The sequence below is a fragment of the Podarcis muralis genome, chromosome 4 (genome assembly GCF_964188315.1).
Source record: "Podarcis muralis chromosome 4, rPodMur119.hap1.1, whole genome shotgun sequence".
In the NCBI taxonomy this organism is placed as follows: Eukaryota; Metazoa; Chordata; class Lepidosauria; order Squamata; family Lacertidae; genus Podarcis; species Podarcis muralis.
The window spans coordinates 97,795,286-97,822,460 of record NC_135658.1 but is presented as its reverse complement, the minus strand read 5'-3'; the positions used below and the strand labels follow the sequence as shown (position 1 = coordinate 97,822,460).

The window sequence follows — 27,175 nt, the reverse complement described above, 5'->3', positions numbered from 1 at the left end:
TACATTGACCCAAAGGTTAATCAGAGGCTGAGGGGTAAGAGCCCTTGGATAATTAGGGGCTCAAACCTGCCTCTGTTTCAGCTCAAGATAAGATCATCCTGTCAAGTACACACAGATAAGTAGAGTGAAGAATTCACTATAAATTGAGACCACAAGCATAAGTCTGTGGATAACGCCGCCTTATATACACTGTTGCTGGCTCGGGGTGGCAGGCCAATGGTGAAACCATCTTTGCTGCCCTAATGATAAACAAGTCTGTGAACTAGAAGGACCAACGACACTGTCCTTCTGTTGAATGGGAGGAGGAAAGTGTAATGCAATCAAGCACAATCAAGTCTAGTTCCACGTTCTCACAACAGCCAACCGGATGCTTATGAGAAGCTAGCAAGCAGGAGCTGAGGGCAATAGCACACTCTCCACTTGTGATTCCTACACAGAGGCATGTGGGCTCCGAACCTGAAGGTAGAACACGGCCATCATGGTTAGTAGCCAGCAATTGCCCTCTCCACCACGAATTTGTCCAATCATCTTCTAAAGCCATCCAAATTGGTGGATATTACTACATCTTGTGGAAACTAGTTCTGTAATTTAACTATGTGCTGTGTGCAGAAACTCAGGATATATAAGCCAGCCGCAAAATGGCTTCTTAAACCAAGGAATGTCTAGTTGCCATTTGGGGGCAAGGCAGTTCTAAAGTGTTAATTTTCAAACTATGGACGGACTGTGATTGATTATCAATTAAACATCTGCCTAGTTCAAATGACAACCTTGAGCTAAGTGAAGAATTTTGAGAACTTAAAGAAGAAAAGTCACTTGATCCAGGGACAGTCCACATAAATATTGGCCTAATCTGACCTCTTTTTCTCAATGGTGACTCAGGCTGCACAAAAAAAAGTATTTTGGTTCCTGAAATTCATTCCAATTGTACAGATGAAATATAACTAATAGAATTCTACAGGATGTGTCGTTAGTGTGTGAAAACGGTCTGGATCCAAGGATCCCCAGGCAGGCATCTTCAGATGGTAGTGATGTCAGGTGTCATCCTGGTGCCAAGGAACCTTCACTTGGTTGCAAGTGTTTGATAGCTAGGTGCAAAATGCGCCTGGCGCCTGGCTAATTTCAAACACTGACTGTGTGAAGAAGAAAAAAAAAATTTCCTTCCAGTAGCACCTTAAAGACCAACTAAGTTAGTTCTTGGTATGAGCTTTCGTGTGCATGCACACTTCTTCAGATACACTGAAACAGAAGTTGCCAGATCCTTCTATATAGTGAGAAGGTGGGGAGGGGTATTACTCAGAAGGTTGGTGGGAATGGGTGATTGGCAGATAGCTGTGATGAGCCTGTTGACGACTCTTAACGACTGCAATAGGTCTTACAGGAAAAAGCAAGGGGTGAGAAGGTGAAAAATGGCTTTGTCATGTATAATGAGATAAGAATCCAATGTCTTTGTTCAGACCAGGTTTCTCCATGGTTTTAAGTTTGGTAATGAGTTGCAATTCAGCAGCTTCTCTTTCCAGTCTATTTCTGAAATTCCTTTGTAGTAAAACAGCTACTTTGAGATCTTGTATAGAATGTCCTGGGAGATTGAAGTGTTCTCCTACTGGTTTCTCTGTCTTGTGATTCTTGATGTCAGATTTATGTCCGTTTATTCTTTGGCGTAAGGTTTGGCCTGTTTGTCCAATATAGAGAGCTGAAGGACACTGTTGGCATTTGATGGCATACACAATGTTAGACGATGAGCAATTAAATAGTCCCGAGATGGTATGTGTGATGTTGTTGGGGCCAGTAATGGTGTTGTCCGGGTGTATGTGGCAGCAAAGTTGGCATCTGGGTTTATTGCAGGCTCTGGTGCCAGTGTCCGTGTTAAGTCTGGTTGTAGTATTATTGTGGGTTAGGAGTTGTTTAAGATTGGGTGGCTGTCTGTAGGCAATGAAAGGTCTTCCTCCCAGAGCTGTGTGAAGAAGTGCTTTCTTTTGTCTGCCCTGAATATCCCAGCTTCTTGGACTAGCTCAGAGTTCTAGTATTATGAGAGATGAATACTATGAGAAGTGGCAATGTGACAAAGCATGGACAAGGACATGCATTATTACACGTGATCAGAACAGCCAGTTTCAGTGAACACATGCAGATTTTGTTACAGTTTGACCAAACTTGAGCCGACAAACAGTTGAGAACTACCTGGTCCTTTGGTAATTCATCAAGAAGAATCCCAACTCAAACAGAATGAAAAGTTAGTACACCTGTATGGGGCCACAGGGATTGAACCACATCAGGCACAGATTCCCTTGCTCCTTATGCTACTAGGACTTCTGGTCAGGGAAGAAATCTGCAGAATCCTTCTAGCCTAGAGAATCAGGTGACATCAAAAGGACCATCTCTCAGATCTGCTCCAGTCCCTCAGTCTGGGGTAAGACTGCTCCTGCCTGTCTCTCGAAGATCCATGCCTGTGCTAGCAGCTATACTCCTGAAAACAGTTCAGCTCTGTTCTTTCTACAAAAAGAGACAACACACTAATTGTTGTAATATTATCTGGACTGGAGCCAATGTCAAAAAGCACACATACCACAATGAACTGCTCACACAACATGTCTAGAAAAGTCCCGAAAGCCTCACAAGTAAATTGAATTGAACTGAAATCGGTTTATATATTTATTAGTAAGTTTGTATTAATGTAACTTTTTATATGTAACTGTATATGTTTGTAGAACTTTTGTTTACATCTGTTGCTGCTTCAGCTTTCTGTACACCACTTAGAAATATTTTAAATATACTGTATTAAGTGGTCTAAAAATTAAATAGCAATCATAATAATAAAAAATAAGAAGAAACAAATGAATAAGCAGGAAATAGACAGAGTGTTTGGTGTAAGAAGAACAATGGAAATTCAAAATAGGGATAGCCATGTTAGTCTGTTGCTGTACAATCCAAAAAGACTAACAAGAATGATATTTTGTGGGCCAGATCTGACTGACGTGGGTTCAGGCCTACGAAAGCTTGTGCCACAATGAATTTGCTAATCTGTGTATGGTCTGACAAGGCCTTTTTGTTGTCTAGGACTCCTTTGCAATAAATTCACATTATTTGACCAAGCCTTCCATCCTAATTCCCAATTACAAATCATAAGTCTGCCTGCAGCTTCAGCAACTTCCAGGTACCACATAAGGCAAGCATGGCCAAACTTGGCCCTCCAGATGTTTTGGGACTACAACTCCCATCATCACTAGCTAAAAGGACCAGTGGTCAGGGATAATGGGAATTGTAGTCCCAAAACTTCTGGAGGGCCAAGTTTGGCCATGCCTGACATAAGGCATCAACACTGGTTGATAGTGACCCACCCAAAAAAAGCCAGGGAAGTTGTTTAAGAAGCCTTTCAGTGGGCACATTAGCTCATATGGGATGCTTTTAGTGTTAAATATCTGATATACTTTAGAGAAGTGGTTCTCAACCTGTGGGTCCCCAGATGTTGTGGGACTCTTCTGGCCTTGCTAACTAGGGATGATGGGAGTTGTAGTTCAACATCTGGGGACCCACAGGTTGAGAAAGGCAGCTTTAGAGGAATTGTATTACATATTTGGACTGAGTCTTAACCTGTTGTTGGATGCAAACGAATACCTTCAGCCAGCAAGCAGAGCATGAGCGCAAGAGCACTCTCTCCACCAAGACCCCGTGATTCCCAGAAACTGGTGTCCAGAGGCCTATTGCCTCCGATAGTGAAGGTGGAAACCAGCCATCGTGGTTCGTAGCCACTGATAGCCTCTCCCTGCATGAATTTGTCCAATCCTCTTCCAAAGCCATCCAAGTTGGACAGGCCCACATTATCTCCCGTGGGGGCAAATCCCCACAATCTGCTGTGTGAATAAGTACTTTCTTTCATCTGTTCTGAGTCCCCCAACATCAAGCTTTGTTGGATCACCCTTAGTTTCAATATTAATCTTCTATGTTAAATTTGCAGATGAGAGCTTCTGTGGTTGTAGTAAAATTGATATTCTTTGCAGATAAAAGGGTTATATTCCTATAGCCATTTAGGGCTCTCTCTTTCAATCTCTCTCTCTCTCTCTCTCTCTCTCTCTCTCTCTCTCTTTCTCTCTCTCTCTCTCTCTCTCTCTCTCTCTCTCGTGATCTGTGAAATTTAGGACCATACCGATGCTGAATCTGCATTAGGTACAAAGGGAAGCATTTACGACTATCATTAAAATGGCCCACCGGCACCACTTTGTAACACTTTCTACTGTCTAGAAAGTGCGCAGGACAATCTAAAGCAGAGATGAGGACCTCCAGATATTGTGGGACTCAAAGTCCCTTTAGCCGCTGCCCTTAGGGGTGATGGGAATTTTAGTCCAACATCACCGGTGGGTTCTCCAGCCCAATCTGAAGCAATGTGTTTTAGAAAGAAACACCTTAAGGTACCATATTGAGTTGTTCACCCCACCCCCAAACCATATACAATGGTACCTCGGGTTACAGATGCTTCAGGTTACAGACTCCGCTAACCCAGAAATAGTACCTTGGGTTAAAAACTTTGCTTCAGGATGAGAACAGAAATTGTGCGGTGGCAGCAGCGGGAGGCCCCATTAGCTAAAGTGGTACCCCCGGTTAAGAAGTTTCAGGTTAAGAACGGACCTTCAGAACGAATTAAGTTCTTAACCCGAGGTAAGAACTGCCCCGCCATCTTTCTTTGAGACAATTCTGTCTCATAAAGGAAATACACAGGGAAATATCAACAGAGTGTGAGAGAGTTATTTACAAAGAAAAAATGCTGAGCCACCTGTTAAGGTTCTTGGGGGGAAATTCTGTCCCTTCTAGGACTAAAGTGTTTAATTGCTCAAACTGTCTGAAGACCTTCCCAAATGATTTTAAAGATGCATTCAATTAACCAGGCACCATTTGAGAGGTGGAATTAACCCGCTTTCTCCCCTCCACTTCTAAACTGTTGCCTGCTATGTTACTCACCCTTCTCAGGCAACAGAGCTGGGGAAAGGAATTGGACAGAGGTGCGGCTGTCATCTTCGCTGGCCCCTGCCTTGCCTCTAGGAGGAACCCATAGAAAGACCAGCCTGCAAGTCTTCTCAGCAGTTTGTAAAGCTGTGGTTATGCTCAAATCCAGGAAGCCGGTTACTTTTCTTAAGAACTATTGGTTTTATGCATTCACAGATTCCTGCAAACTTAACTAATTAGGCTGGCAGCCCTAATTTCTATTTGTCAAAGCTAGGCATGTACTCACATTTATATGCCTTTTGTTCAAAAATTATATAAAAGCGAGCATCTGGCTTTCTTTTCTTTTCCATAACAGTTCTAGCGCTCATAGCCATTGACAGAAAATGGAAAACACGGCTTCCACCTACTTGGTCTGAATATTATGTGGTAGTAATGTTAAAGTCCACTTGATTTTATAATATTCTTATGCAAAATAATTATAAATAATATGTGCCGTGACTTTAATGGTGGGGAAAGTGGAGGTTGAAATGCTTTGAGTAAATAAATCAGCGTCCCAAAGGCTAACAAAATCAATAACTAAATCGCTTTAAAAGGGGGAGGAAAACTCTCTGTAATTTTCTACATCAGCCCTATGAATGGCTGCTCAGTGGTACAAATGACATCAAGAGAATCAAACTGAGCAGAACCAACCAATGGAAGAGAAGGAGGGTTCTTTCCAAAATGCCATGGCAAATGCTGCAACAGTGTTTCTCAAGCTCCCATTAGCCAAGACACCGTTTATTCTGAATTAGAATGTGGAGTCACGCTTCACTCTTGCACTTAGAAAGATATACTTGGAGAGTATGGAAAAGTACAGAAATTACCTATCCCAAACGAACCTCTTCGGTTTGTTTGTTTTTTGCACTACGCAAGCATCTGGGTGTGGCTCCTGACTGGAAGGAGGCGAAATCCAGAGGAGTGACTCGTGTAAATGCAATGGGTAGCTCCTCTAGAGCAGTGTTTCCCAACCTTGGGCCTCCAGCTGTTTTTGAACTACAATTCCCATCATCCCTGACCACTGGTCTTGCTAGCTAGGGATGATGGGAGTTGTAGTCCAAAAACAGCTGGAGGCCCAAGGTTGGGAAACACTGCTCTAGAGGGAGCGCAATCCAACTCTTCATTGGAAATGAACAAGTGGGATCTGCAATAAAATGTTGCAGTATGCAGTGCTCCTGTTCCAGGTTCCTGTCAGCTCTGCCTGAATACAGTTGAGCAGAACTCTAGTACATTCTCCTTTCCCTGGGTTTCCAGATTTGCCCAACAGGCATTCTGCAGCCACTGAACATACTCCATCGGGATATTTTGTTGTGGTTCTGGTTTTCTCCTTCTTAGGATCCCCTCTCCCCCAAAAAGGTTTGTTTTCCGCTTCTGCCCAACTTGCTGAACATGCCAGTACTTGCCTTTTAAAGGTAAAGGGACCCCTGACCATTAGGTCCAGTCATGGCAACTATGGGGTTGTGGTGCTCATCTTGCTTTATTGGCTGAGGGAGCCAGTGTACAGCTTCCGGGTCATGTGGCCAGTATGACTAAGCCGCTTCTGGCGAACCAGAGCAGCACATGGAAACGCCGTTTACCTTCCCACCAGAGTGGTACCTATTTATCTACTTGCACTTTGACGTGCTTTCGAACTAGGTTGGCAGGAGCAGGGACCGAGCAACGGGAGCTCACCCCGTCATGGGGATTCGAACCGCCAACCTTCTGATTGGCAAGCCCAAGAGGCTCAGTGGTTTAACCCACAGCACCACCCACATCCCTATATACTTGACTCTTGCTTCTCAGTAACCCCAGCGTATGACTGCCTAGCCATCATCACTCAGCACCTGGGTAGACTATAGAGAAGTTGAGCCTCAAAACAAAATGTTGTGTTTGGGAGAGAACCTTCAATGTTCTCTCTTCTCAGTCAGACGGCTGCCCAGAGCAAGGCGGCAAGAAAGCAAGGGTACAAGCAGGCACCCCTAGCTGCCCATAGAGCAAGAGTAAGGAACTGGTGGTTGCTGACGGCTGGCCAGAGAACAAGAGATTGGGTGTGTGCCCTTTACATCCACATTTTGATTCCTCTTGCCTTCTTTTCCTGCCATCACTCCATTCCATTTCTCCTCCCTTTGGGTTTTCAGTTCCCCGCTGCCCAGCCTCAACAGAAATACATTTTTTTGTATTTCTGCAAATCTTGGGGTTATATGGAGACAATCAGTCAGGTCGTCTATCTGCAGTGGTGACCAGAGGAGGAATGACGCCTGAGAGAAATGCAGAAAGAAAAAACATTATGGTGCAGCAGCAAAAGCAAAACCAGATGCCTTCATCTGCCCCAGCTGCAACAACACATCTCTCTCCCCTATTGGTCTCTACAGCCACAGCAGGCGCTGTAACTCTCCAACGGTTTGACTTCACCCCTGAAGGCACACTCTTCCATTGTCTCCCAAGACAGATGGATGCCAACTCATACCTCCCCAGGCTTTTTGACATTTTGGCTACTTTAGCAAGCTCATTCAGAGAACTGGATCAGAATTAGAATACAGGGTGGTATTCAAACATGGCACAACTGCACCCCTACGGCTAGCCTGAAAGAGGCAAGCTCAGAACCCTGAATCATGCAGAGAAGCAATGGACCATCTTCTCTGGGCTGTGGCATTTGGCCTCACAGGAACTCTTATTTATTCAATATATTCCTTGCAAGCCACTCATAGTTTGGGAATTACTGTACTCGACAGCTTTCCCTCAGCTCCCACATGAAATTTCACTACATAAACAAGTACTAACTTGGGGGAAATAACTCTGCTCACTGGTTTACAGGAGTGCTTCTGACAGCAAGTGTAATATATTTCCACTAGAAATTTTCCATTTCAGGACTCCAAGGGCCTATATATTGACACATCCATAACATGCAAATATGTACACACAAATCACTGCAAATGTAAATGTGTGCTCTGAAAGCCAGTTCTGTGCAGGGACCTTCCGTAGCCAAATAAACGTGAATGCTGGGAAAGGTGTCAGGTTGGGAAGGAGGAGGAGCCAAGGAAGAAAATGAACTATTGATTGATTGGTGTGTTTCTTAAAGCCCTGATTAGTTCCTTCAGAGGCAAGCAGTGATTATTTTAAAGTTCATGAGTGAAGCTGTCTTGAGGAAGGGCCATGACTCAAGCTCCATTTGCACTATACATTTAAAGCACTTCAAACCGTCACAGCTTCCCCCAGAGAATACTGGGAACTGCAGTTGGAGAGTGCTGAGAATTGCTCAGACAACTCTGTTCCCCACAGAGAATGACCATTCCCAAAGTGGTTTAACAGGCCATCCCTCTTCCCAGGGAACGTTGGGAATTGTAGCTTCCTGGGGGTTATAGGGGTCTCCCCCCCCCTGTAACTTTTTGTACACAATAAGGATCCCACGATCTACCAGGATCAGGCGGGGATCTACCGGTAGATCACGATCTACTGGTTGGACATCCCTGCTCTAGGCGAAAAAGGACCTCCAGCAGTGGAGCTGCAAAAAAAAAACAACCCTCAATGGTGTTTCAATATGCTGCTTTAAGAATTAATAATGACATTTTCATAAACTCACAGAATTTATAGAGTTCCATTTGTCCATTGATGGTGCCATTTTGACAACAAAAGATTAGCACTTGGGAAAAGAGTTTGTGACTAGTACACACGATTCTGTTCATCTTTTTAAAAAATAAAATAAAAATTGCGCTCTATTGCAAAGCACCGTCTTTTAATCTTTTAGCTTTGCCCCTTCAAATTCCATAATTCAATTCTCTACCATTTATGTTAAGAGAACAGGTTAATTATTTGTCGAGTTAAAAGACAGAGACATGAGACCATATTAGGTTATACAGCCCTTTGGAAGCATATCTCAGAGATAGTCTAGATCAGGGTTGGGCGGGGCGAGGGGTTTGGTTGATGAATCTGGTAACAGGTCCCTCATCTACTACTCTTTCCCACACAAGTAAAAAGAAGTTTAAAAACTGGTAAATAAGTAATTTATCATTTACAAAATTCAAAGACAAAAATGTAGACTGATTAATCATTATTGAATCCTATTTAAGATCACTGAGCCACTGCAATGCTATTAAATGTAAAGGTAAAAGGATCCCTGACAGTTAAGTACAGTCGCGTACGACTCTGGGGTTGCGGTGTTCATCTATCTTTAATGGCCGAGGGAGCCGACGTTTGTCCACAGACAGCTTCCGGGTCATGTGGCCAGCATGACTAAGCCGCTTCTGGCGAACCAGAGCAGCGCACGGAAATGCCGTTTACCTTCCCGCCAGAGTGGTACCTATTTATCTACTTGCACTTTGATGTGCTTTCGAACTGCTAGGTTGGCAGGAGCAGGGGCCGAGCAACGGGAGCTCACCCCGTCGCGGGGATTCGAACTGCCGACCTTCTGATCGGCAAGTCCTAGGCTCTGTGGTTTACACCACAGCGCCACCCGCCTATTATATGATCCTGGTCTAGTCTTATGACTGGTCTGTTAATGCTGAGTGTTCAAAATCAGATCCTATGCCCTACTCACAAAGCAACAAACCTGTACCTGATAGATTCATCAAAAGACTGTATATTAGTCATAAGACTAGACCAGGTTATACGTTACTCATGGACAACCCCAGTTCAGGACTGGGGGTAACTAGCTGGAGCAAGATGGGAAAGTGAAGTACCTGAGGATATAGAATGCAGGATATAGGACAAAATCCACATTGTCAAGTCTTGGCCTACATCACATTTCAATACGCCTTTTGTTGGAGACTCTTTTTTTGTTTTATTTTAGTAAGCATAGCAACCCAGTCTCCAAGAAAGTACTGAAATTTCAGGAATGCAAAGTGAACATCCCTTCAATAGAAAAGAGACATGTCAGGAAAAATATATGTGCCATGGGAAGGTGTGTTAAAAGGCTTAGATAATCATCAGGAAGGGATTTCAATTAGCTTTTTATTGACTTTAAAAGCAATGGCTGCAATTCTCAGCGCAAAGTCTCCTAGAGATGGTTTGAGAGTTGCTTTCCCCAACATTTTTCAGAAAGCTTAACTAATTCGCTGTCTATTCTTACTTTTCAGATGGAAATTAACCAAAAGATGGATTTGGGGTCGGGGAGTGGAAAGGAATTGGACATTCTAAACACTCGCTGCAGTATCAACAGATGAGAAACACTCCTCAAGTGAACATGAAAAGGGGAGATCTTAAACTTGGAACACATTATTTATTATAAAACAAATGAGAATAGAGATAGCCTATGAAGTTCAGGTGCCATCGCTGATATGCATCTCCCAAAACAGACACTCACTTATCTTCCAAAACAGCACAAAATAAGGCATTCCCAATTAATTTGTCTGAAGGCCACTGAAACATGTTGTCTGCATGGCATTAAAAACCAGCAATCATATTTTGGTTACTCCATCATAATTATTAGGCTGTGTTTCAGTATTCTAACCCACTCTAAATCTGCAAAGGAGAAAAAGTACAATTAAAGACCATACACTGTGGTACAAATCTCCAATGTAGATAAAAAGCAATATGGGATGGTGGGATGGTGCCTATTCTACAATCTCCCCCATCAAAGCAAGATTCTCAGAGCACAATCCTATATCTGTCTCCTCAGAAGCATGTCCCACTGGTTTCAATGGGGCTTACTCCCAGGTAAATGACAACAGGATGCAGCAACAATGAAGATTGCATTTCTGGTATTCATCCCTATGCTAAACTGCCAAACATCTGTACAGTGAATTAAATGGGGGGAAAAACAACTTTTGTGCAAATAAATTCCTTAATATTAAATGTACAGAAAAAGCACTACAGACGGCACATACTACTGAAAAATGCATACCTGAAGATACTATTTTGTAAAAACAAAAGCTATTTAAGCATAAATAGAGAACTGCACAGATGCTCTGAGCATTCCCTCTCAGAAAGGACTCTAAACCCTCACCTTTTCAATTATTTTTCATTGAGTCAATGCAGCAGGAACTAAAGTTAATAAAAAAAAAAACCCAAAACAATAGCATCCGTTATTTCTCCAGTAAGTTAAAACAGGTGTTTGATAGGAAGCTGTAAAATAGATAGTAGTGTGATAACACTGTGGTAGATGAGCCTTTGGGGTCTGAGGCACTGCACACCTGGATTTTGGTTCCCACTGTGGTTCAGCTTCTCTGTTAACCAATGAACAACATGAAGAAAACACAAAACAACTTGAGGACTCTCCAGCAACTACAAGGTGCAGAACAGTTATTTGTTTTGCTTTGTTCTGCCAGTCAAATAATTACCAAACACTGAACACCTTATTGACTCTGGTCTTCCTTATCATTTCAAGTTACAAAAAAACTATAGCCTTTCAGAATCAGAGGGTCATCTAGTCCAACTCCCAGCAATGCATGAATCTCAGCTAAAGCATCTTGACAGAAGCGTTAAAAAGAAGTACCATGTCAGATCACATGGAGATTCCTCATCACAGAAAATGAAGCTGCTGACTTGTGCCACGGTGACGACAGACGGTGCGCCTCCTTTCTCCTTATCCCCATATCCCTGTTCAGAGATGCCTCCAGTTGTAGCATGTGTGGAGATCCAGGCCACCTGTCTTCATTGAGGGAAATAACTCTCTGGAAAGAGTTGCAAGGGAAGGAGTATCTGCTCCTAGATTTGGGGGCATGCATGACCCCCGAAAGACTGGGGAGAAGAGGACCTCATTCCCCATTGCTATCAGATGACTTCATGGTATAGTAATGAATGGTGGACTGCCATATATAAAAGGGATTTCTTGTCTGATTTTCCTTCAAGTCAACACATACGTAGTCAATTGACTGGTGTTTCAATACAACAGTGAAAAGCACCAAATCTAGATTGGATGGGCATGTCCGCTGAATGAAACAACTTGCCCAAAATATGAGAAATTGAAGCCTGGCCCACCTCAAGGAGTGATAAAAGGCACTACTACTTAGAAAACAGTCATAAATCAGAATGAAATAGTAATGGCCACCAAAATAGATGCTGGAGGCCACAGCTGTCCACCTGCCTATGTAGTTGTAGGTACTCAATAAATGTGCCACTCTTGGTCCCAGGTCATTCCTGATAGCGCTCAATGCTATATGTTCTGGAAGCACCATGTGTGTCAAGCTGCGCCTCCATCTGGGAAATCCCATGAATGCGTGAGAAATTTTGTTTACAAGAAGTTGGGCTCCATTTGCTACTACGCCAGCCCAAGTCATCGCAATGACAGAGATTGATAAATGGAGTTAGTACTTATGTGTGGTACTTTCTGGGCTAGACGTGGCTGGGACAGCTGCATTTTCAATCCAACTGCAGTTCTGTCCTACCAGGACTGAATTTATCCCCATCGGTATAACCCTTTCCATTCTAGATACAAGTTCCTAGCTGTCGTGAACATCTGAGAAGGCTTAGGAGCACCCAAGCATATTTGGTGACAATTCAGAACCAACAGAGGTATAGAAGAGGGCTTTCAGCGGTTAGTGGGTAGGGAACCCTTCTCTTCCCTCTTTCTTGATTTCATTCCTATGGCTATAGGCACTGCTGCTTCCCAATCCATCTAACCCATCTCTCCGTAGGAACACAGGAAGCTGTCTTATCAGACCACCGATCTATCTGCATGCAAAGCACTAAGCTATGGCCTTTCCCATGAACTTCTCTCCATCTATATACACATTACTACCATGGTCTTATTTGCCCCAAAATTAAACTCCCAACGTTGAAACATGAATGTTATATAAAATAATCTAACGTAGCTCAAAATAAGCAAATGTACTTTAGAACCTGGATTTGCTTAGAGTCTTTTTTTTTCTTTTTTCTGTGGTATATGGACACAAAGGCCCAGTGTTGCCATACATGTCCTGCACACTTGCATCTTGAGACGAGTAAGAAATATAGTTTTGGAGGCAACAGAATATAAGTCAACAATGGGCTGAAGAGGAAATGGGACAAAGAAGCGTTTAAACTGGGCAGAAATGGGAGGAGGATCAGGTCAAGAGTTCTGCCCAAGCCTGCCAGGTCACCCAGCTTCCATCATTTCCTTCCCCACGGATAATTTCCTAGCCAAGACTTATAGGTTAAGCTGCAGCTGCAGCGTTTGTGGCTACCCTCCTTTCCCCTCCCCACACTAAGAGATACAGCACACCACTTTCAGGAACCACATGCTCTTAACTGAAACAACAACTTCTGCCAAGACTTCAACAGAGCTGTGTTAGTGATGTTAAGTAAAACAATCACTTTGGCGCTATGATTGCTCAAATACCACTCCTGCCTGATCTCTACTCCCAGAAGCCCCCTTTTAAAGCCACGAGAAACTTCTCTGTGCTTTTATAACAAATAAACAAAATTTCATCCATGGCACTCAAGTGCAAAATGCTTTTAACCAACTAGAACACAAGACTTATATTAAAAGTATATTTCCCTACTGGAGAAAAGAAAAGATGAGATGATCTATTACGCACCTACAAGGTTAAACACCAAAAAGCAAATCTTTTGCTGCACAGAAAGTTATCCTTTAAAACCAAGAGTTTTCATGTTGCAGACAACATATATTTTTGTCAGAGTGCAGCCAAAGTCCATAGGTATAGGCAAAGGTACCCCTGACCATTAGGTCCAGTCGTGGACGATTCTGGGGTTGCGGCGCTCATCTCGCTCTATAGGCCGAGGGAGGTGGCGTTTGTCCTCTTCCGGGTCATGTGGCCAGCATGACTAAGCCACTTCTGGCGAACCAGACCAGCGCATGGAAACGCCGTTTACTTTCCCACCGGAGCGGTACCTATTTATCTACTTGCACTTCATCTTTCAAACTGCTAGGTTGGCAGGAGCTGGGACCAAACAACGGGAGCTCACCCTGTCGTGGGCATTCAAACCACCGCCCTTCCGATCGGCAAGCCCTAGGCTCTGTGGTTTAGACCACAGTGCCACCCGTGCCCCTAGCCAAAGTCCATAACAATGGATTAATTCCATTCCTCTATGTCTTTTATACAGTGTTATGTCTCCTCCTTGAAAATTGATATCTCCTTGCATCTTTTCACAACTCATGAAGGCTGCAGCTGTACAACCATTAGCCAAGAGTTTAGAAAGTCAAGGTTTCCCTGCTCCACCAGTGCTTTTCCAACTCTACCACCACTCCAACCCCAGAACAAGACCTCATTTCCTGGGGTGGGGGGACATTATGTTTTCCCCTTCTACTGGAGAGAAGGTTAAACCATGGGCTTCACCTTGCAAAATGAAGTGGGCAGAGTCCCGCGCAACAGACTTAAAATTAAAAATACAGAACTAAATCTGGCACACTGGCACATACACGGGTCCAACCCACTTCGACAAAAGAGCCCATAACAATAGCTGGAGGTTCCCTTTCCACACAGATGCAGGAGCAAACAGGACTGCCAGCCAGCCAGCATTTCACCAGTAAATAAAGCATTCTAACAGGCAACCAATTCTGACAACAGAAAAGCCAGTACAATTCAGGATTCTGCCAGATTTCACCTGGCTCTACCTACACCTCATCAGATTGTGTCCTGTATCCTTTCTAACCTGATGCATACCTCCAGGCTCCAAAAGCCCCTTTTTTTGAGATGAGGTGGTGAAGCCTAATACAGTTGCAGGATCTAGTGTTTCAGTTTGAGAAAACAAAGCTCGCAACGAAAAAAGGAAAGCCGCCACTACTTGGGAGGCTGCCCCCATTTATAGCTACGATGGGAAATCCAACACGACCAAACTTGCCACAAACTTCTCTGCCTTTGTTGCAATGAACCTTCCCCAAAAAAGGGAGGAAGGAAGCACTTGGCAAGCACTTAATAACTGCAAACAAGCATCCCTATGGCCTTTTCACTGCTCAGAGAACATTAAGTGGCGAATTACACACACTAATCAGAATCCTCCTCCAGTAACTGTTAGGGGGCCGAGGTGTAAAAAAAAGACCTCCAAGATACCAGTGGCAACAGGCTTTCAGTAGCTTTAGGAGGGGTGTTATCTTGGACTATTTTCCAAAAAGAGATACGAAATCTGAAGATGCTGCAGCTGGTTTTTATTGATTAAAACACAACCCAACACAAATAGAAGAAGACGCCTTCACCCCGGTTTGGTTCCCCTTTATCACATACACAGCCCAACAAGACAACAACAAGAATCCCCCAAGAGCATACGAATCAATCTGGCTAACCTGATTCAAAAATAAAGTCATACCTTGTTTTGTGACCAGGATCCGTTCCGGAGCCCCAGCCGCTAGCCGAAACAGGCACAGGGCAAAGTGCCGCGTCTGCGCATGTGCGCGGAGGTTTGTGCTTCTGCGCATGCGCGAGCGGCAAACCCGGAAGTAACCCATTCCGGAACTTCCAGGTTTGCCGCGGACGTTCACCAGAATGGATGCTAGACAAGGCTAACATTTGCAGAGGTATTACTGTAAACACTCACACACCGCTCACAAACAAAAACAATTCTCACTACAGCCAACCGAAGACAACCAACCACACCCAACCTCTCTCACCACCAAGGAAATACAACAAGTGAACAGTAAGACAACCCATACAAGTACGCTGACGCAACCCCTCACACACACAAAGTAGAATAATAGAAGCATAACCACCCGACCCCAGCCCACTTACCACTCCCCTCCTTTTTCTTCCTTCTTCCTAATTGTTCAAATCAATTCATAAACCAAGAATTTATACATTGACCACTAATAATGAAACATATGTTGTAGATGTTTTTCCACATTTCTTATGCTGTTTTTGTGATATACAAATGAAAATATTGGTATACTTATTTGTATAATATTATTCTTGTATCCAATTAAAAAACAACAACAGCCCAACACTTCTTTTAGGCCCTCATCAAGGGCTGTAAAAGGAACATGATGTCACAAAAAGTCAACCATTTGAAACAAAGTAAACAAATTATATATACTTTATGTGTATGTTTATATATACTTACTCAAAAGTTATTTGATTGGTTTTTAACTGTTTAAAATTTATGTGAGATGTTGTTCATTTTATAGCTCCTGATAATGGCCTAAAACAACTACAGGCCAAAATGTGTTTGGCCTTTCTTTTTGTTTAATAGTAAATCCACATTTTTAACTAATAAATTCCAGCTTGAGATTTTATCTCTCTTTTTGTATTGCTTTGAATGCTTACCTTTGGTGTTTTGTGTTTTGTTTTATTTTGTATCTGTCCAAACAAGTTTGCCACTCCTAAAATTTGACCCAGGCCAGTCTTGAATATGGAAGCATTTAATCCCACAATGCATCAGTCATGCGCCATCTTTTTTTCAAATAACAATGGCAAATGGGCTTTCAATGTTTGTGTGGTGGGCAGAGATAGGGACGGGGAACCCTGGTTTAAGGAGCCATAGCTTATATATCTGAGTTTCTAAGACTGGAATGGTGGCCTCCATGCATGAGATTCCTCAGCCATGGGCAATTGGGTCAGAGAGGCAGAGATCCACTTCACCTGCTCTCTCACAATACAGTACTAAGCTAAAACTAGCTTGGTGCTCCTCCACTTTCCTGAACTCCCAAAGAGAGTAAGACTTATTCTAGGCACACAGGGCTGGGAAGTTTTGCAAAATGGGAAAGAGAATTTGAAGGACCTTTCCTTGCCCCCTGACCCCACACAAATAGATATGGAGGAACAAATGGGCCAGTGTTTCCTGTGGACCTATCCTAAAGGCTCCCTTAGAGAAGAGTCATAGCTGAAGCACTGCATTCCCTTGAACAAAAGGCACCCTTCTCCATAAGCAGGAACGATGCGCAGCTGTGCCAGCCTCAGAGCTTGTGCGGAAAGCAAACATGCCTAGCTGGCAACCACAGGTTCAGTGCAGACCAGGACAAACAGCACAGACCCACTGCAACCTCCTAGCTGAAAGCTTTCAGTCCCAGCAGGTTTTGATGCACTACAAAACGATGCAGCGTGTCCCCTGTACCACACACACACACACACACACACACCCCTTTTGAGACTTAGCATTCTGTGGGTCTGGTCTTCCTGTCTCAGAAATCACTAAGAAAAGGTGTGGGTCTTCCTCTCTCAACCTAAGGCAATGCCATCAGAGTAAACAAAGATCATGCACCATATAAGAATTCCCCAGAATAACTTCTTCCTCCCGACCTTTTTGGTGCAACAGGAGGATGGGATCTCTCCACACTAACAAGTGCATATTTTAAGAGGGGGGTTCAGAAAGCCCTTTATCTCCTCTGCATAGGGGACCATGATAAAAGCAGCCTTTGAATGTAATATCCTCCCCTCTTAACAAAATTAAAGGAAAAGCTTGTTATGGGGAGTTAAGCTGTTCTGCTTATATTAGCGGCCTATCATTAAAAAGAAATCAGCAGAGAAGCCTGAATATATCACTTTATATGCCTGGCCTCAACCCTCAGCCCACCCTCCCTTTTCATGTCTGGCTGGCTGACAAGACTTTCAGATAAATAACAGCAGTACTGTTCACTTTCCAATTTCTGAACTCCTTTTCCAAGCCAAGATAGGAGCCCCCACTGGTTAAAGAATTTCGCCTTCCTGCTGCTGTCTTCCCCACCTCCTCCTCAACTCCAGTCCAAAGCCCTCGGCTGCATTCAGAAGGACACTTCCTGCTCTCGGCTTCCACCACCGGTGCCTTCAGACCAGCTGTTTTTCACGCCATCTGCTGCTATTAATGGGAGGGGGACACAGTTCACACCACACCCTGAGATATGTCAGAGTTTGCATTCTATTTCCTGCCCCCCCCCCGCCCCACCAATCCTCTCCAGTCTCTCACACATCATCTTGTGTTTCCTTCAAGCAATACAAATTTTGTTTGGGGCCTTCCTTGCACCGTCGCACTTCCTGGACATGGTCTTTGTCCTTCCTTCCTCCGTACTGGGATCTTTTTAATTAATTATTTTCACAGGGGCTTATTTCACCACTTCACCTGGGTGCCTTAGATAGCTTGTTATATACTTTCCGGCTCAGAAAAAGCTAAAACTGCCAACCACATTTTCTTCAAGGCCACTTTTTCATGATCCAGTCTCAAGGTACCGCACTCTCCTTTTGGTAAAAACCCCACCCACACTTTTGCAAGGTCACTTGCAAGCAAAGATAAAATTGCAATATTTTAAGCAAAAATGAAAACACCACACGGACTGAGTTGTGACTTGTGGGTTGGAATCTGGCTGCCCATATGAGCTACTACAGCCGATGTGAGTGCCTGGGAAGTTGTGGATGAAGCCATCTGTAAGTTGTGGATGAAGCCATGAAACCACCTTATAGAGAATTGCAACACTGGTCCATCTAGCAGCCTGGTATTCTCTGGCTGGCAGCAGCAGGTCATGGTCCTTCCCCACATGCTACTGCCTGAGAGCCTTTTGATACCGAAGTGGAGGCGTTTGGCATACGAAAGGGGTGATCTAGCCCTACTGTGAAGCTCCTCCCCACCCTGCCCAGTCCAGAAAGACCCATGAAACCGAGTGCTCACCCTGGAGAGATCCCAATTCACAATCTTTACAGCTGTCCTGGTGCTTGGGAGCAAAGGCGAGGAGGTGGATTAACGATTGCAGGAGTAAGTAAACTGCATGTTCTTGCGGGGGGAGGGGGGGAGAGAGACACCTTTCGCCCAGAGGTCCATAAAAGCCTGCGAAGAGCTGCTTAGAAGGCAGTTGTGCACATTCAGCATTGCATTTCGAAGGAGGATTTTTTAAGAAGAGGACTGCAATTTGGGGAGGGCAAATGCATATGTATGGGAATTACGCAAATATGTGTTCCAAGGCAGCAAGGGAAGAAATCCTAAATATAACATTACACGAGTGGTATAGAAATCCAGAGGGAGTGGCTGGGTTGTGGGGGGGGGAGGTTTTTTCTGCTTTTGCAATCCCTCATTTGACAAAAATCACTTAACCCCTGCCTGGCACAGGTAAAAGAAGACTGCAACATCTCCCCCCTCATCCTGAGAGTTCTTCTTACACAACCCATCCGAGATATGCAGAACATGGCCAGAAGTTGCCCCCGCTGCCACCCACTGTTCCTTCCTCAGCGTCACCTTTGATTCCGTAGGAGAAGAAACTCCTGACCCCGACAATGGTATCCGCAGTAGCCCTAGGAAACACCATGCGTGACCTGAGAGCAAATAGGAGTGGCCCAGCCCTCTTCTTCCCCCCACCCACCCACCCGAGAGCAGAAAAGGAAAGTGACATCATTGTGTTTGCGCATGAGGCAGAGGGAAAATAGTGCCGCTCAGAAAGCTAGCTCTCCAGTGCGCTCAAATACGTAGTGAAGGGACAGGAAAAGAGAGGGAGGGAGGGAGAATACTTGCCTCACTTTGCCAGGTATGGAGAGAGTATGCCGAACACTTCTAACAATGTGCCAGTGCTCCGTTTCCCAACCAGCGATGGACTTCGACAAACATAAGTGTGCTGTGTCATAAGGGAAGGAATTCAGCTTGTATTTACTTTATCTGCACACCCAAGGAAGTATCTGTGCTATCCCATCTCTGAAGCTTTTCAGTGCCATTGCTGACACTAGAGGGGTGTGTGTGTGTGTGTGTGTGTGTGTGCGCGCGCGCACATATACACACTTCACTGCTCCTGTTTCATTTCAAGGCTGAGGCTGAAGGCTAGGCAGAAAATGGAGCTCACATACCAGGGCCATATAAAGAAGCCTTGTAAGACTGCCATGAATTCCTACCTGCCAAGATACTGGAGCCTGGGTGGGGAGGGGGAGTGAGGACACCATGGAAACCGACATCTCCAGCCCACTCCTCACCACATGACTCTTAAATTGGGCCAATTTGTTTCCCCGGCTGTCAGCCAATCAAAGCAGGATTTTGTGAGCCAAACGACCTAACTCATGGCACAGAACAACAAGGTGTTAGCCTTCAGCATCTTTTCAGTCTCACATCTTTGTTCTCCAGCAGGCAACTCCATCTTAAGCACTTTCAGAAGTAAAGCACAGCAAGGAAAAGGCTGCCAAGGCTAAAACTGAACAGTTGCTTTCTGTTTCTCTCTCCCCCAATCTCTCTTTCTCTGTTGCAACATCCTTAAAAAATAACAGGAGCCTGACAAAAAGGGTTACACCCTGCATTGAAAAGATGACCACTCCTCTTCGCAAAGTGAAGCACCATTCGTCCCACCTATTATGAGACACGCATTTCAGACCAGACCATTTACTTAGCTAACCAACTCTGTCCTCCAGTAAAAAGAGGGAATGGAGCAAGTCTAGGTGGTTTTAAAGTGTGACGTTTGCTTGATTGGCATATGTCTGGCGTAACAGCTTATGCACATGCTTTTGATGTAAATACAAATGCTTCCACGAAGAGCTTGGTAATGCTTATTCAATGGGGGGGGGGGGGTGAGAGAGAAGCAAACAAACAAACATACATACATACAAGCAGGTTTGAAATTAAATAATGCATGCAATCCATTGCTTTGAAATAGCTGGAAGAAGAACCTGTATTGAGCACTGGCAGTGCCAACTACAGCAAGTTTATCCAGATTATGCATTCTACTGTACTTATATATTTAAGAGACCACCACTGCAAGCTTTGAAATCAGCTGAATTTCCTAAACTATTATTAAAGTATGCATCTTGTCCGTAGAGAGGGAAATGTTAAGAGAATGAGAATGCTGCACAAAGCAATACAAGGCAAGAACGCTTCATCTGCTTTTTTCATTAAGTGTTTGGCTCCCCTCCTTCCACTTTTCACTTTTAAAAAAGTTCATCAGAAGTTCTAAGGACAGCGAGCCAAATAAGAATGGGTTCTTTCTGCATATGAACTTCCAGCAATTACACCAGCTCATGGCACCCAGGTCAGTACTCTCACATTTCCACAAGCTTATATTGAGACTAGTAGCACAGTTACCAGGCTGGATCTCAAATATTCATCACTAGTAGTCTAAACGCAAACTTCTCCCTTTGTCAACTCCAGCCAGGGCTACCTTAATGGAAAGGTGGGGGTTGGGGGGAGTGCCGGTCAGAAACCATCTGTTCCCCCCACCCTAAAAAAAAAAAAAATCTCCATTGCATGAGCAATATTGTGGCAAGTGACAGTTCCATACCATTATTACCAGAACAATAATGGTTGTAGCACAATTAAGACCGAGAAAGTGTCATCAGAACCTTAACCCTTTGCTGGCCGATCTCTCCCCTCACAGACACCCAGGCAAATAACTGAGTGACAAACTAGTACAGCACAACTCCCAATTCAACCTGCTGTTTTTGTTTCCCTCTCAAACCTCGCCCCCCCCCCCAATATTTGAGCCAACAGTTTTCCCCAATGTCAATTTACACTGCTTAACATGCATTATCTGAAGAGGATTCCCCTTAGCAGGACTGAGAAGGTCCCAATAGTATGTTTTCCTTGGCTAGGTGAAGAAAGAAACCCCTTTTCCCCTTCTTTATTTGCCCTCGGTGAAAAACCCGCGCCTCCAATAAGAGCCCAAACACTTCTTTAGATTTTTTTTTCTTTAAAAAAGCAAACCAACCCCAAACCCCCTCCCCCCAAGACAAAACGCAGTGCCTGGACGGGACAGCACAAGGGACCCCGATTATTTGTCTTTAGGTTTGTTTCGAGAAGAAACTAAAGAGGCACAGACCTGAGCAGGAGCTGCAGAGCAGAAGAAATTTCCTCTCCCTTATAAAGGTCCCCCTCTCTTTTTCCTCGGGCTCTCACTCACTTACCCACACATTCACACACACACACACACACAAAATCCGGGTGCCTCATCCACACGCACACACTCCCCGTCTCCCCTCATCAGCTCTATGCAGTTCTCAGGAAATGAATGGGGAGGGGGGGTGGAAAGGGAGGGGGGGCCAACACAGAGAACTGTTGTACTTGCAAATGACTTACCCGGATCACATGATGTGCTCAATGTAGGGTGGGCCAGTGGGTGGAGGCTCCCGAAACAAGAGCGGGCACAATGTAGCGCAGCAGCAGGAACCTTACCGGGGACGCATCGGATTGCATTGGGGCCCCGGTGAGGGTGGGCCGATGGGAGGGGAGAGAGAGGAGAGATGCGATGCGGCAGAGGCGGCTTCTCTGCCTCTCTCTCTCCTTGCCCTCAAGGTGGGGGTGGGCGGAGGACGAGGAGGAGGAGGAGGAGGGCGGTGGGGCTGGGCGGGGAGGAGGCACCACGAACCCAAACAAAAGCCCCCCCCGCCCCACGGCCTGCCTCCCTCCCTTGCTCCACCCAAAAGGTGGCGGGGGAAGAAGGCGATGCAAGCGCGGCTGGGAATGCATGCGAGGGCTCCCGCCCCAGAGGAATGGCTTTGCTGCCTGGGGAGGGCAGAGCCGCCGCCCCCCCCCCCACAACCATCAATGGGCGGAGAGGGAGGAGGAGGAGGGGCGCGTGGGCGGCGGCATCTGGGTCCCCGGTGCCCGGGCGGAGGTGGGAGGGTGCCAGGGAAACGCCCACCCGAGGCAGCGGGCGGGGAGGCTGCGGGGGGAAACGCCCGGCTTCTCCGCCCAGCCTCGGACTCCCGGTTGCATGCGAAGGGCGGCGGCGGAGGAGGAGGAGAGGAGCGCCGGGGGAGCCGGGGGTGGGCGGAGGGGCAGCGCCGAGGAGGAGGGCACTGGGCGGCCGGCTGGCTGGAGCCGCAGGCCGCGAGAGGGCTCCCCGGGCGCGCTCGGCCCCAAGCAGCCTCCGCCAAGGGGCGAGCGGCCCTTCTCTGCAAGCGGGGGAAGGGCAGCCGAGGCATCCGCGGGGAAGGCGCCCGCCACCCTCGCCAGGGGGTCACGCCGCTTCCCTCGGCGTTGGGTGCGAGAAGAGCCGACCTAACCAAAGGGCTGCGCCGGGGCAAGTGCCTCGGGCGGCAGAATCGCCTGGGACGGTAGACCCCATGTCTACAGTTTGTACCTCAGGTCACATACGCTTCAGGCTACACACACCTCAGGTTACAGACTCCGCTAATCCAGAAATAGTGCTTCAGGTTAAGAACTTTGCTTCAGGACGAGAACAGAAATCGCGCGGCAGCAGCAGGAGGCCCCATTGGCTACAGTGGTGCTTCAGGTTAAGAACAGTTTCAGGCTAAGAACAGACCTCCGGAATGAATTAAGTACTTAACCCGAAGTACCACTGTATTTTCATTCCCTGCCTCGATCTGCCCTCAGCCCATTTTTTTTCTGGTGGAAGGGGGGGCGCCATTTGGGGGTCCGCCAAAGTGCCTTGGCGGCAGGCCCTGGGTGCGAGTGACTCGCCCTGGGCTCCAGAGTCCTCCTTGAAATCGCCAGCCTTCTTAGGTGCGGCCCCTCCATGTGTTACAGACCTGAAGCGCCGCAAAAGGGTAAGGGCAGAGCCGGCCCACCCATGTGGCAAGGTGAGGCAACTGCCTCAAGCAGCAGATTCCAGGGGGCAGCAGGTCCAGTCTCCAAGCAATGCATTCCTTGCTGCCGCAGCCACAATGGCAGCCGCGGTGTGCTGCTTGTTAGCTGGATCAGCCATCCCTTCCGCCCCATGCCGCTTCTGCAGCGGCCTCTTGGCAAACAGGAGGCATCACTGGTCGTCTCCTGCCCTTGTTCCCGAGGTTGATATTTATTTCCCTCTTGTTCCTGATGTAGAACTTCATTTGCCCCTTCTTCCCTTGGAGGTGCAATTTGTGGTTCTCACATGCCAAAATGTCGGTCCAGCCCCAAACTCTGCCCATTCACATCTGCCCCAGGAAGGCCTGTGGGGCCAGCTCTCTCCATGGGGAGACTGCTTGATCCCACAGGAAGTGGGATCCTCTGAAGGCAGGTACCGTATTTTTTGATCTATAAGACTCACTTTTTCCCTCCTAAAAAGTAAGGGGAAATGTGTGTGCGTCTTATGGAGTGAATGCAGGCTGCGCAGCTATCCCAGAAGCCATAACAGCAAGAGGGATCGCTGCTTTCACTGCGCAGTGATCCCTCTTGCTGTTCTGGCTTCTGAGATTCAGAATATATTTTTTTCTTGTTTTCCTTCTCCAAAAACTAGGTGCGTCTTGTGGTCTGGTGCGTCTTATAGAGCGAAAAATACAGTAATTTACTCTCAGCACTCCGAAAGTTAAGTTCCTTTATTAAACTACCTCTTCACCCACCAAGAAGGAAGCTCCAGAGCATTTACAAGATTACCATTACATAATAAAATATCCATAAAAACAATGCAAAGCTTGTGGGGGCGGGGTGGAGGGTAAGAACGAAAGTGACTAGCATACTTCCATTTTTTTATTAAAGGAAAGCTAAATATATACAGTATACAGAAATATGAGACGTGAAAGAAGAAGAAAACTGTTCTGTAAGTGGTGGTTTAAATGTTTTGCCGATTGCGGAGTGAGATGATCTGGTAATCGATTCAGCTGGCAAAGCTATCCTAGGACAGCTTGTTCAAGTGAGGAAATGTTTTCAGAAAAATGATCAAGTAACCGACTTTGCTGGATACTAGGCATTCTGCAGTTAAAAAGCAGGCAATAGAAGGTGAAATGGTACCATCTGCAGTGTGAATAGGCATGCTGGCTGCACCCAGGGCAGAAGGGCGAAGTGTATTTCTGTTTTGTTGGATTGTTGTCTTAATATATTTTAAAATAATGAAGCAATATATTAAGCCTAAAGAGGCAAGGCTGGTGGTTACTAGGAAGAGAGCCTTCTCAGTGGTAGCTCCCTGGTTGTGGAATGCTCTCCCTAGAATGGCTCATCTGTAGCCTACATTTGAATCGTTTGGATTTGATTTTGTTGTGAAAATCTTTTTTATTCTTCTGGGCCTTTTAATAAAGCCACTGGAACCAGAGAACTATTTTGTTTCTCCCTTTTTATTGATCTTATGCTGCTTCATGATAGTTTTACACTGAGCTTTAGTGCTGATAGAAGGGTTTTTAATATATTGATTTTTTATTTTATTTTATTTTTTGGTTTGATAGTTTTTAAGTTCATTTTTTAAATTGGTGAACCACCGAAAGGCTTGGTTGATTGGATGGTGTATGAATGCCAAAAACGAATGAGCATTTTAAATCTACTGAGATGTTTTCCTGTGGTTCTACTGAAATTTAAGCCTTGTGGCCTGGCTGTACTTGGTTTAAAATGGCACATGAGAAAGCAACCCTATTGAAGCTAAGAAGTCCTGGGATAGGCTGGTGCCTGGAGAGGCAACTGCCCAAGAACCTCACACATGTTGTCCTAAGCTCCCCAGAGCACAGATGGGGCACAACACCAGTTTATTCACCAGCTTTAGCCCAGTCTCTGACCTTTGTGTGGCCCACTTTCATTCCTCTAGCATTGCAAAATATGTACAAAGCTGCCTGGCTCCAGAGTGTGGAAAGAATATGATCCCTGGGTGGTCAGGCATTGGCATGCGCCTCCTCCCTTCACAGCCCTTGATGATGATGTGGGGAGTAAATGGGGTGTAGCCAGAGAGCAGCTGCGTTCTGGTCAACTCCAGCTGTTAAGCGATTCCTGAAAATGCAGGCCGCAGCCAGTGCTTTAAACGGAGTTGCACACTGAATTGGTCCCTGACCAAATGCAGGCTGTGTACATGGCATGAGGCCACGAATATCGCCTTGCACCCCAGAAACCACTGGAGCTCATCTGGAGGATCCAGCAGCTCTCATAAGCAAAGGGCTCTTTGCATTGATTTAGAAAAGACCCACAGACAGTATTCTTGTTTGTTCCAAACAGCAGCCATCAAGTATTTTCCTTCTCACAGTGGCAAAATCAGAAGCTGGCCAAAATGGGGAAATGAAAGGGTGCATCTATTAAAATATGATTTGGGGAAAGTGTGCTTTTGCTCCTATTGTACAAAATACTGTGAAAGCCCTGTCCCAACCATAGAGGCAAATCAGGTAACTGCCTGGAGTTACGGAATTCCAGAGGCGCCAGCTCAGTTATGTAAATCGTTTGGAGACTTGTTGCCTGTGCTTTCGGAGAGAAAGTGATTAGTGGCAGCTTAGCAAACTCTGGGCTGGTTGGTATCCCTTTGTTTTCCAGGAGATGCCATCAGAAGGCCTCCTGAGCTTTGGAGGGCACATAGCTCAGAGGCAGAGCACATGCTTGCATTCAGAAGGGCCTGGATCCAACCCCTGACACCTCCAGTTTGAAGGAGGCAGAGAGCAGGTGATAACAGAAGACCATGACTGGTCTAGAAGCATAAATAGTAAACCAGTGCATAGACACACTTTTGGCAGAGAAATATGCTGCCCTTAGAGTGGCAGAAGAGCCACCATATTCATGGGGTACTCAGTAAAAAAGACATAAGTAAAAGACATAAACATTTGGTAAAAGAAGCACCCTTGGCATTTGAAGAAACATCACCTTATATCCCTGCTCTTATATAACCAAGGTCTTCAGGGGAGTTGTCCATGGCTTGGGTGTCCAGGTTGTATCCACCAGGAGCCATCAGTTTTGTGGGCTGAATTCAGTGGAGCTCCTTCCCAGCTGAGATCAGTCTGGCCTCCTCCCTGTTGAACTTTCAGTGCAAGCTGTTTCTGCAGGCATTTCAAGCAAGTTTTCCCAATGTAAAGGTTAATTTCAGCTGATTTCGTTGTATCTTTCGTAACCCTGCCGTACGACCCCTTAGAGACTATGGTATTAAGTGGCATGTATACATTTTTGAAATAAATAAATAAAATAAACCAGGGAGGGAGCCAATGAACTCACGCTGATGGGACGTGTCCCCAACATACGGCCTGGAATCAGCATGCAGAAAGCATGAAAGACTTTGCAACAGCCACCCCCTGCCCCATCCGCCCCTGGTGCCCAGCCAGGAACCCCCACTACTGCAGATCCCCAGGCAAGCCTACAGAGGTTTGCATCTCAACATCTCAAAAGCAAAAAAGGGTATCTTTTCACGCTGCTTCTTGTAATTCACTTCCATATGGCTGCTTTTGGCACGAGCTTGTTACATCGGCAGCTGTTTGTGTCTCCGGCTTTCAACTCCATTTTTGGCAAGACTAAAGAAAGGGAGGTTAACAAACCAAGGGAAGGGAAAGCAGCAGCGATACAAAAATATACCGTGCATGCCTACCCCTCGCAGGATAAAATAGGGCTTTAATGCTGAACCGTACAAAGTTCAGGGTGCAACTTCTTACTTACAAAGCAAATACAAAATGTTACGACATCAACAGGAGAGCTGTATTTTCACAGGTATTAAATAATCTTAACTACCGCTGCTGTACTTCCAGTGGAACCATTGCAGTATACAGTTGCCTCGTTCCCAAGAATCCTGCCCAGAAATCTTGCAGTGTGCCAGAAATCCAAGTCCTGTGAGGTCTGGCTCAGATCACCCAGCCCCCATAAAGTTATCCTCCAAGAGAGGCAGTCT

The 27,175-nt window shown here is 45.6% G+C and overlaps 1 protein-coding gene across 5 annotated transcripts in view; it reads right to left on the bottom strand.

Moving 5' to 3' along the window:
- KLF12 (KLF transcription factor 12) overlaps window positions 1-21,981 on the bottom strand; it is a 233,232-nt gene extending 211,251 nt beyond the window's left edge. Inside the window, exons 1-2 of one of the 5 annotated variants that reach the window (XM_077927774.1) lie at window positions 21,760-21,981; window positions 19,225-19,324 (exon numbers count right to left, since the gene is read on the bottom strand). The gene's annotated coding sequence lies outside the window, so the exon portion shown is untranslated. Of the gene's footprint in view, window positions 1-19,224; window positions 19,325-21,502; window positions 21,683-21,759 lie in introns of those variants that run through there. The other 4 variants (XM_077927775.1, XM_028728369.2, XM_028728371.2 and 1 more) reach the window with 4 other exon arrangements.
- Between the last annotated feature and the right edge of the window lie 5,194 nt (window positions 21,982-27,175).